The sequence below is a fragment of the Cornus florida genome, unplaced genomic scaffold (assembly GCF_030987335.1).
Source record: "Cornus florida cultivar Cherokee Brave unplaced genomic scaffold, ASM3098733v1 CherokeeBrave_3.0.0_Hap2_Chr05, whole genome shotgun sequence".
Taxonomy (NCBI): domain Eukaryota; kingdom Viridiplantae; phylum Streptophyta; class Magnoliopsida; order Cornales; family Cornaceae; genus Cornus; species Cornus florida.
In genome coordinates this window covers 29,941,297-29,953,601 of record NW_026775575.1, presented here as the reverse complement: position 1 = coordinate 29,953,601, position 12,305 = coordinate 29,941,297, and the positions used below count along the sequence as shown (strand labels likewise).

The window sequence follows — 12,305 nt, the reverse complement described above, 5'->3', positions numbered from 1 at the left end:
CAAAACAAATGAAATTATGGATGTGTTTAGGCAAATGAAAGTCAATCTTCCACTTTTGGATGCAATCAAGTAAATTTTAGCTTATGCCAAGTTTCTAAAAGACTTATGCACCCAAAAGAGGAAGAATAAAAGCCAAGCACCTAGGAAAGTGGTCTTAACCGAGCAAGTAAGCTCAATTTTGTAGCATAACACTCTTCCGAAGTTTAAGGACCACGGTTCACCTACCACTTCCTGCATCATTGGAGATCATATCATTAATCGGGCTCTTCTTGACTTAGGAGCAAGTGTTAATCTTCTTCCATACTCGGTATATGTCAAATTTGGCTTAGGAGACTTGAAACCGACGTCGATGGTTTTACAACTTGCCGACCGATCCATCAAAAAGCCTAGGGGTATCATTAAGGATGTATTGATTAAGATTGATAAATTCTTCTTTTCCGTTGATTTCGTTGTCATTGGCACGGAACCGGTCCCAAATCCTAAGAGCCAAATTCCCGTTATCCTTGGCCGTCTTGTCTTGGCAACCGCAAATACCAACATTAATTGTAGGACATGGATAATGAAGAACTCATTTGGCCACATGAAGGTGAAGTTGAATATCTTCAATCCAACCCCCAATTCATTTGACAAGCATAAGAAGTTAATGTTGTGGAGAAATGTCATGACCATGAATATGAAGGAATAGAGTCTTTGCTTGAAACCAAAATTCCAAAAAGCTCATCTTCAACCTTGAAACCAAAGAAATTTGTTTCAAAGTCTTGTTTTAAAAGGGCATGGAAGCCCAAAGATCATTATGACCATGGACCGAAAACTTCTTTTGAGCTTAATCCAACAAGTTCCTTAAAGAACCATTTGTTGGGTGGAGTTGAAAACACTTGTCACCCCATCAAGGAGGGGATGCACTATAAGATGTTTGATCCGGGCTAAACGAGCCCAACGTCTTGCTAGAGACGTTAAAGACTAGCCAGACATTTCGTAGGGTGTCAAAACCCTATTCCTTCCTCATTTCTATCTTTAAATTCATTTCTTGCGAAGTCTAGATATTGGCTTTGGGTTCATATGCATTGCTAGGAACTGTGATTAGGATTGCATGCACTTTTATATTGAAATTAAGCATTTTGCATAAGTTCGATCGATCGAACTTCCCACCTGCATCAAACCTGCATCCAAATCACTCTTTGTCCAATCGTTCGAACAAAACCTGCATATTTCAGCTCTCTGTCCCATCGTTCGAACTTGTTTCTAGATCGATCTTTAGTTCTTTGATCGATCCAACTTTATCTTGGATCGATCTGCAGTTCCAACACTTAGAAAAATTTTGAACCTGCATCCACCTACATCCAAAAGCCTCTTTGTCTCATCGATCGAACATTTCTTCAAATCTTTGCATTCTCGATCGATTGAAAGTATTGTGAGATCGATCTTGGAGAAATCGATCTTTGTTCTTTGATTTTCAATTTTGACTTTGTTTTAAATTTTTAATTTCAAAAATTTTAAATGTATATATATATATATATATATATATATATATATATTATTTTTATTGTCATTTTTAATTTTCTATTTTTCCATAAAAAAAATAATAATAAAAAATAAAAATAAAAATAATACAAATAATATAAATAAATAAATATTTTTCAAAAATCCTAAAAATACTTTTACTTTTATTTATTTTATTTATTTTTATTTTTCAAAAAATCCCAAAAATATTTTGTTACTTAAGAGAAGAGATCGATTTCAGTTCGATCGATTTGAGGATTCAGTTCGATCGATCGAACTGGTATGGGAATGTTTTTAAAAATCAATTCAGGGTCATTCGATCAATTTCACAAAAAATCAATCTCAAACCCTCGTTTCACCCTTCGCTGCTGCATCCCAACTTTTCTCCATCTCCGGCGACCATCCCAAGTGTCGAATCTCTCTCTCTCTCTTCTCGGATCTAGGATCTCATCTTCATCTCACCTTCTCTTTCGATTCCGGCAAGATCCAAGATCTCATCTGTGACTTCAAGGTTTGATTTGATGAATCCATGCTTTAAATGTTAGATCTATGTTGTTTTGATGATGCGTATCGCCATAGATGAAGCTTCGAACCTCTGTGTATATATATGTATATATATGTATATATGTATATATGTTTTTGAATAGTTCTTGATTTGATTTGAATTTGGGGGTTATGGGCCTAACCAAGTGACCAAATATGTTGATTTGTTGTGTAGATGGGCCCACGACCATGTTCTTGAAGGCCTCGTGCCATCCGCGTCACAAATCTGTGACTTTTCGAGTTCACCTCATAGTTCGATCGATCGAACTTTTTATTCTATCGATCTGTAACAGATCGATCTCACTTATTCTCGATCAATCGAACTTGAATCGATATCACATTTTTGTGATCGATCGAACTTCACAGATATACTTCACACATTTCACACACCATCTCTTGTGTTTGATGCTATCTCATACATGCCCAATGCCTGTGTTTTCCATATTGGATGCATTCCATACTTATATTGTCTAGCATGTTTCACATCATGTCATTCATAGGCAAAAACTAACCTCATTGTTTTCAACCGCTCCAAGCTACCCTTCAGCATTGAATCCAACACATTGAAAACTGCACATGGATCTCTTTTATGGTCATAACCCTTGTTCTGTTGAAACCAAAATACAAACAAAATACATGCAACCAATTAAAGAACACAACCACAAGTTTCTTCAAAAGAACTCATCAAACTTCAAACTTTCTTTTTTCTAATATTTGTGAACAAAATACAAACAAAATACATGCAACGAATTAAAGAAATAGTACTTAAAACACATTATGTCCTTAAAACACATTAAAGTCAAGGTAGATGGGGATGTAAATGAAATTGTCCTAAAGTAATCAAGAGTCAGTCCTTGGCATTAGATGATTTGCAGAGCCCTACAAAGAATCCAATTTAAATAAAAGGAGAGAGAGAGAGAGAGATCAAAAACGCCATTTAGTAAAAAGTTGCTGAAATCATCATAATTATTTTATCACTACTATAAATTGCTTTATCAACTAATTGAGATATTGCAATATTCTTGAAAGAAAATATTGAAGCCACAAACAAAATAGGGAGCGAAAATTGAACTCATTGTGATTTAAGCCGTCTGATGACATCTGCACACATCAAAACAAAAAACAAAATATCAACATCAACAGCTCAAAAAAGAGTAAAGCAAAGCTAGTCATCATCATCATCAATGTCACAGTCAATTACCAATTAACATAAAGCAAATTAGAGAGTGATAATCTTCTAATTTTACAAGAAATAGATTTGACCCAATGAAATAAAAGAGTAAAGCAAAACTGGTCATTATTTTTTTTGCTTTTTTTTTTTGGAGGAAATGAATGGTTCACGGATAAAATACTAGGTGGGTAGGCTTTAAATGTGAAAAATAAATGGAATTTAATCCAATTCACGAGCTGAAAGGAATAGCCAGCTAAGACTACCCCAGTTCTTGAATTTAAGCGATGTCAAGTTTTCTATTTTCTGCAACTGAACACTTAAATAAATGCACTGAATGACATAATGTACCAAAACTATAACTGCATTAAACCTAGTTCGTGTATATGTTTGTGTGTATAAATATAATATAATTCACGAAAAATAATAATTGAAAATTGAAACTCACATAGAAAGCAGTGATAGTCCCTGCAGGGTCACCCTCTACAAGCTTGATCTGAATATTTACTTTCCCAAACAAATACTTGCTTTTGAATTGAAATCCAGCCCCTGAAATTGCATATATGTTATATAAATCAGATTTAAAAATAAAAAATAAAAAAATAAAGCAAGAGCATCAAGAACAAAAAATAAAAATAAAACTTAAGTAGAAAAATAAGTAAATGAAAACTAAAATTGAGACACCCAATACATAACAAGGAAAATCATGACGACCCAACACAGATTCATTTGTTTACGAGAATAGTTATCTAGTTTCATCTTAAGAAGCTCTCCTTCATAGAGGAAATGGTCCAATGTCCAATCTTGACTTTATGATCTACTAAGCCAGTCACTTACATCGTCCCAAGCAGTCTAGGATCTGGGCATTTACTTGATCAAAAGACATGATAAATATTAGGCAAGGAGGCAATATAAAATTTTCAACATAAAGGATTCTAACAAATAAATATAAGCCTCGAATGTTAAAAACACAAACTCAATGGCAAAATGTGTATATCTTTAAATAGTTCTTAGACTAAAGAAGCTCTCAAAATTCATCAACCATGTTCCTTCTGTCCTATATAAAAGGGAGGAGGGGTTATGTTAATCACTACCTATTATTTGGTGGTTTGACTTTGTAAATCTAAACTATCCAGTTGGATGTTGTGAATGCTCCTTCTAGGTATTCAAGCTTTACGTCCTTATTTCCTATTTCAACTTCTCTCGCTAGATCATACCTGCCATAACAAAAAGCCATTACAAGACATTAGCAATGTATTTTAGGCGTCATGAAAGCATAACAATGCCTCCATTGCAAACCAATCTGAAACAGACTTCTTCAAAACAGAAGTCGAGTATATAAAATGTAACTCAAGAGGTAAATTTGAAAGAGACATAAGAGTTTATTACCATATTACTACTAACATTGGCAATGATCCTATTGAAAGATTAATTTATGTTTCTAAGTTTTCATTAGCACAAGTCTAGGTCAGGGTGTAAATTCCAGCCGTACAACAACCTTGCCATGATTCATGAGTGGAGCAAATACTCATGAACAGAAGGAGGGTTAGCCAACTGTTGGTCTGAATTTATTTATTTTTAACCAGCATACAAAAAAATTGATACAAGAAATTCACATACAATTTTTTTTTTTTTACACCAGCATACAAATGACTATTTATTTGTTTGAAATTGCTATACACAAAAAGTTATTTTAATGTGACATTTTCTTTTAGATTTGTTTATAACACAAAAGAATAAAGAAAGTTTTTTAAAATAGTTTTTTATAAAAAAAAATGTTTTGCATACTATATATGGTCAAACACTATTTTATCAGACAACAATTTAGACAACTCTAAGGCCTGACATTCTGGAGTTTGGGAACACATTTGATGTTCAACGATTGTCGTAGGACACCAAAATTGCATTTACTGATGTTGCAGGGGCCTTCATGACCAAAAGTTTCCAAGGCAAGATGTAGAAAAACGACTTTCATACCTGACTTATGCTCTTGAAGATGCGAAGGAAGAGTCTGCTTGAAGAAAGCCGAGAGATTAAAGACAGAGAACAGGTAAAGCAAGGAAGACGCTCAATTGCAAGATATTCAAAAAACTAAACCACTCCTGTAAAACAACAATTATGAATTTCAACCGCAAAAATAAAAATAAAAATAATTAAAAGTTTGAACTAAAACAATAATTTCAACAGCCAAAAGGATTTATGCTCCAAACACAACATAATATATGAAAATAGATTAAATTTAATATCCCCTTACAAGTTCAACAGATTTCAAGCAAAGAGATTAAATTTTTGCCAAACAGATTCAAACGAAATTCGTAATAGATAAAGGGAAAAGTAAAAGGAAGCAACCTGATCTGTGTGTGTATAGATAATTACGCCATTGAAAGTGCACTAAACAGATGTAACCCTTAAATATAGCGTAAAATTCACAAATGCAATCTAAAAACTAAAACACTTCAAATAACAAATCCACATAAAACCCTGAATTTACTCAATATTATCATCAGAATAACAACAATCTTAGGTATAGTGATCTACACAGGTAATCAAAATTAGAAGGTGAACAGTTACTAACCTAAAAAAATTCTACTCCGATCTGTTAGTGTAGACAAGGTTTTGGAAACCCCCAACGATGACTCTTTCTCTCTTTGTGTGTGCAATAGCAATGACTTTGTCTCTCTAAACCAAGCCACTAGTTTTAAAGCATTGGATTCTGATTAAAATTCGGGTTTTGAAACGCTGACTGATGGAAGGGGAGAGAGCTGTGATGACCGGTGATGGAAGGAGAGAGAGCTGTGATGGAAAACAAAACAGATTATAAGATTGGACGAGATCGGTGATGGAAGGAGAGAGAGCTATAATGGAAGGAGAGAGAACGTTAGGGCTTGCAAAATGAAATGGGAAAGTGAATACAGTGTTAATGGCCCAAAAAAATGATGTAGTAAAAGGCCCCAAATATTCTACAGTGGAAGGAAAAAGTGGTAGGAAGCGAAAAAAAGTGGAAGGAAAAGAAAAATTGGAGGGAAAGGGAAAAAAGTTAGGGAATGGAAGGGCCATTACCAGCGCTTTTTTTTAAAGCGCTGGTATAACTACTACCCCTATACTAGCACTTTAGAGAAAAGCGCTGGTATGATGACCCCTATACCAGCACTTTTTGTTAAAGCGCTGGTATAATTACAACTATACCAGCGCTCCTAAAAAGAGCGCTGGTACGATTACCCCTATACCAGCGCTTTTTGCTAAAGCGCTGGTATGATTACACCTATACTAGCGCTTCTAAGAAGAGCGCTGGTATTAGTTCACCTATACCAGCGTTCTTCTAAAGAGCGCTGGTAAAAGCCTAATATGTTGTAGTGTCCAAAGATACATCCAAGTACGTATAACGATCCTCTGTTGCATACCCATGGAAGGTAGGAAACATTTGGATCATAGCAAGCTTGATCTCAAAATGGGTTGCATCAGCGTCCGGAAATACAAAGCACGAAGGAGAAGTGTATGTGGTAAGAATGAAATGGTCCCGCAATTGTGGTTATAGAGGGACAAGTGGAACCCATCCTCCATTACTATTACCATTACCATTTCCATTACCCAGTGCATCACGATGTTCAGCCATGTTATCAAAGGAACTATCTATATTATTCAAATGCTTTTAAAGTTTTCTTAATTGACTCAAAGTTCTCTCTATTTTAGGATCATGCACTAAAGGTTTTAACCGAATTTGATGAGTTAACATGCATTAATTCCACTAATCCTAAAAGTGACAAAAATAAAATTTTCCAAGTAAAAAGAAAATAGTAAAACTCACAAAAGGTCTAATAAACTGAAACTTTTTATCCCTTAAGCGTCTTTGTCCTCACTGCTACTTCCTTGTACTTGAAAGCAAAAAGAATTAAGGTGAGATATCAGAAAGTCCGAAGACTGGTAAACCAAAATAACTTAATTAAAAGCTAAACTAAAACAAATCTCCCCGGCAACGGTGCCAAAAATTGGTGTGTCTAATTTTACCACTCACAATAAAATGATTCCGTGTAGGATAAATCTATGTAGAGAGGATGTCGAACCCATAGGGAGATGAGATTAGTATTTAGTTTTTACTTTAGTCCTAATGGTTTACAGATAAATAGTTGAAAAGTTTACTTGGTTGTCAGGATTAAAAACAAACTAAAATTGAAACGAAGTATTAAACTAGAGTAAATTAAATGATCAGAGAGAGAAATCTTAGGGCGTTGACTTCACCACAATCATCATATTATGGTTAATTGTATCAACTCTGGGTATTTACCAATTATGTTTTTCAAATGAATTGAACTCAATAACATTCATTTAATTCGGGTTTTAAAGAAAGATGTTTTACAAAATTTAGTTAACTATAACCTATCTGTGGTTAGCATGGATTATCCACCTACCTACTCTAACTACTTTAACTACTTTACAAATAATCCACCTTTCCTAAGCATAGATTATGAAAACATTCTTTTATAAAAAACATTGGAACACCATTATATGACCTCTATTCTCATGTCTGGCAGGGCTCTGCCAGATACTGTCTAATAAAATAGGTCGAAAATAGAAAACAAATAATTATATCTAAGACAAGGTAATAACAGTTTGTAATCTATTAAAGCATGAAAACCAATTGAGTTGTCTCAATTGCTCATAGTCATACAATCAAGAAAACATAATATATTAAAATAATCCCAGAGTCAAGAACAATCAAACCATAATACTAGATTGGGTTACATCAATGCTCTAAGAAAGGAATTAGCTACTCATGACGATGTCGAATATCATCTATGTTAGAGTTGTCTCAATCGTCATGGACGACACTTTTTTTCTCAGGATCTTCACCTTCTAAGGTTGTGGAAACCCTAAAAGCCACCATAGTATCGACCTTCTGAATCAGACAACAAAAAGGACTTGGAATTTTAGACCTCTTCTATCAAGGCTTAAGCCTTCTTTTATAGAAGAAAATAAAGATCTAGTGCGCTTTCAGGTCTTCTGTCCCATCTGGAATGAGATACGGCTGAAAAATAGAGCATTCCCGTAACTTAAATCTGACATGTCATGGAAGGCTCGAGCTTTAGGATCAAAGGCTCGAGCTTTAAGGTTCAGGCTCGAGCTTATGGAACAAGGCTTGAGTTTTTCTGGATCGATACTCGAGCTTCAAAAATTAGTGCTCGATCTTCACTTTGACACTTAGCCAAATTTCTTCAATTATTTTCTGAAGCGGCTTTTTCTTCAACACTTAGAATATTCTTGGGATTGAAATCTTTTAACACTGCTCGATCAAAGCTTCATAAGCTAGAGCACTAGGTACCAGGCTCAAACATTTGGTACTCACGGCTCGAGCTTTAATTGTTGGTGCTCGATCCTTGAGGTTAGGCACGAGGTGTGGAAGCTTGGAAATCAACTCTTTAAATTCCGATGCCTTATGCTCGAGCTTAAGGGTCAAGGCTCGAGCACCCTTTGTTCAGGCTCATGCATGAATTTACAAGGCTCGAGCTTTAATGCCTAGTTGATTTTTGTCTTCTTTGACTTGTAAGGCTCGAGCCTCAAGACTTGGGCTCGAGCTTTGGATTTTGAATTCTTCTAAACTTCACCATTTAAGCTCTCGGCTTGCTCTGGATGACCGACAATGATTCTGTAAGCTTCAATATCATCATAAAGTCCCAATTTTAACTATCTCTCTAGGAAAGTACCTACAAACACACATTAAGCATAAATCAGTCTAAATATGGATAGAAGTATTACTTTAGGCTTTAACATACATATATTTAGGGGCTCGAATATGTAATATTCAACGCTCATCCGTAACCCTGGAATCATTTGAAAAATATCTGGAAATTCCTATACAACTAGTATACTATCCAGTGACGCAGTAACCTCCTCCTCGGTCTCTTCCTTCATATAAAACAAACAAGTGCTAGAAACCCTGTGAGACTATGGCATAGCAACGACATATATATCCTGATCAGGTATAGTGAAAATAATAAACCTTTCATAATAATTAACTTGGGCATGGTAATGAGATAACCAATTCATCCTGAGTATCACATCATAAGTGTGCATGTCCAGGACAAATAGATTGGCTAGAAATCGAAGTCTACCAATATCTAGTGTCACAGGCCCATCACTCTCATGTAAAATAGTTGTATCACCCATAGGTGTAGAAATACCATGAGGTCTATCGCACACTCGCGTCGTCATCCCAGATAATGCAACAAAAGTACTAGACACAAATGAATGTATAGCACCCGTACCAAATAAAACATGACCAGATCTACCATAGATAGGAAACATACCCTCACCAGCTTAAGGCGCTAGAACATCCTGTGGCATGGGGTTTTACACCCTGGCATAATGTAACTATTGTGATGCCTGCCCTTGTAGTTGTGGCGGTGTTGGTAAAGCCAGATACGTCTGTCCCTGAATCCGTTAAATCTGTGGAATCTATGGAACGGTAAATGTAATGGTGCCCTTTATCCCTGTTGCACATGTTGTCCCTATCCCTATCCTACTTTAGGACACTGCCTGGAAGTGTGACCAAACTCTCTACAGTATCCTAAAGTAGGATAGGGATAGGGACAACATGTGCAATAGGGATAAAGCTCTCCACAAGTATAGCAACTACCCTGGAAAGTGCCAAATTACCTCCTATGTTGGTTAGCCTATTGGTGTGTCATCAGACTAAAGCCTAAAAATGTACTAAGAATGTGAATATGCAATGTGGCCAAGTTTTAAATTTATAAATGCCACTACTACCTCTAACTAAAAATATAGCTATGATGAGTAGGGATCGTCCCAAGGGATTGTGGGCGTGTTTGTAATGAAAATAATATATAGGGTTAGTAGGTCGAGTGATCAAAAGATGGTTTGTTTGGTTGATTAAACTACAATGCAATTGAAATTAAAGCAAGTAAAAGGTAACAATTTAGAAAGTAGGGAAAAAGATATAGACGAGAGCACTTGGGGTACTAGAGCTTACCACTAAGCTTGACTTCACTAGACACTAGCAATTGTATATCAATGGGGAAATTGAATTGTAACTTGTGTGTGTGTGACATTAATCGAAGCTAGGAATGGATGACAAATAAGTATAGATTGTCTAGCCAATTCAAATGGAAAGCACAACTTATCAAATGAGACCAAAATCCATTCAATGAAACCACAATTTATGCACACACAACTACCTAGAAACATACACCCTTTGCATTCATAAGTAAGGAACACCAAAGAACAAGAATAGATTTTCCACCTATCTATGAATCTTGGTGGTTATCGCACACCGACCCAAAGTTTGTGCACTAAAAGATAGTGGTGTAGAGCTATGATGAATGTGGCCAAGTTTTACATTTAGAAATTGCCACTACTACCTTTCACTAAAAATATAGTTAGGGCAAGTAGGGATCGTCCCAAGGGATTGGTGGGTCGTACTAGGTTGAGGAATCAAGATTAGGGTTAGTAAGTCGAGTGATCAAAAGATTGGTTGGTGGTTAAATTACACTAAGATGCAATTTAAACTAAAGTAGGCAATTAAATGTAATGGAGAGAAAATAAGAGAGAGATCTTGGGATTTAGAGATCACCACTAAGCATAGCTTTTCTACACCCTTAATGAATGATTAATGAGGGGGAAAACATGTATTGTAACAAAGTGTGTGTGTGTGGTTGTTTCAACAAGCATGGATGACAAATTAAGTATATATTGTCTAAGCAACATGGTGGATAGCACAACATATCAAATTAAGCCATTAATCCTTTCTTTAAGCTCATAAGCAAACACATCACAAGGTTAGAGATATGTGCTACTTGCTTTCATAAGTATGGAACATCAAACAATAAGCATGGATTGTCCTCCCATTTAACATCTAAACTACAACTACACTACAATTAAGCTAATGACATGAAATTAAACTAATTAAACTATGGAGAGGCACAATCCATCAAGAAATGAGTATAAACCATCAAATAAACCATAAGAGCATTCTATTAAGCACTATGTCTAGACAATCTCTAGATCTATAGCATCAATACACATAGACATGCATCAATAACACAAAATCTAGAGACAAACACATGAACATCTATTCTAGCATACAAAGACATATGGATAGAATAAAATGATCAATTGGAAGCATTAAACCACACAAATCATTGAATAAACAAGATCTATGTGTATAAATATGTCAAAATATGTATCACAATACAAATCCCCTTAAAAATACATAAATCAAGATGTAGAAATCATGCTAAGGGCTAACTCTAGCCCCAAGAGGATGTCTAGCCACTGATGGATGGTTTCCTCCAACCGTCAAGGCCTAACTCCATGGTAAAGGTTGCTCCTCTTCTTGGTTGATGGAAAAACTCCAAGCTTGTGTCTCTAGCCTCCTCCTTTCTTTTCTTCTTTACCAAGAATGAAAATTGTGCCTCTCAAGTATATCAAAAGTCTCTTGTATATCCTCTCAAAAAGTGGCTCATATTCCTTATATAGGTAGGTCAAATATCACCCCAAATGAGATGGGCTCGTACACCTATATTCCTCCATTGATTGGATATGAGACAACTTTTAATGAGCTGGAATTTGGGAAGTTCGATCGATCGAACTTGTCGTGAGATCGGTCGAACATGGCTGAGATCTATCGAATTGAAGCTGGATCAATCCTCTATGGCAGCGCCTTTTTGGATAAAAACAAATCTGAGATATTTTGAAGATATTTTTAGGAAAGAGACAAATGTGGTAGGTAGGGTGGTACAAGTGGATAAGATGGAACCCTTTCGATCGATCGGAAGAAAGCTGGATCGATCGAACTTTGTGGGATCATTGGATAAGGACAAAAGAGCTTGGATCCATCTTGGAAAGCTGAGATTGATGAATTTTTAATCGATCGAATATATTCTGAGATCAATTGAACTTGCTAAATTTCCACCACTTGCTTCCTTTTGCTCCCACTTTGCTCATTTCTTTGATTCATCTCAAAATTGCTTCAATTATGCTCTTATTTAGCTGAGTTAGCTTATTTTAGGGATAAGTACCTGAAAATGGAAATAATACAAAATCAATCTAAAGCGAGAAAATAAAATAGATAAAGGTCCTA

At 35.5% G+C, this 12,305-nt stretch overlaps 1 long non-coding RNA gene across 1 annotated transcript in view; it reads right to left on the bottom strand.

The window, feature by feature from the left end:
* The window catches only part of LOC132306226 (uncharacterized), a 28,740-nt gene extending 22,539 nt beyond the window's left edge, over positions 1–6,201 (bottom strand). Inside the window, exons 1-5 of the long non-coding RNA XR_009481861.1 lie at positions 5,787–6,201; positions 5,189–5,313; positions 4,306–4,428; positions 3,660–3,760; positions 2,556–3,144 (exon numbers count right to left, since the gene is read on the bottom strand). This is a non-coding gene — a long non-coding RNA (uncharacterized LOC132306226). The remainder of the gene's footprint in view (positions 1–2,555; positions 3,145–3,659; positions 3,761–4,305; positions 4,429–5,188; positions 5,314–5,786) is intronic.
* Between the last annotated feature and the right edge of the window lie 6,104 nt (positions 6,202–12,305).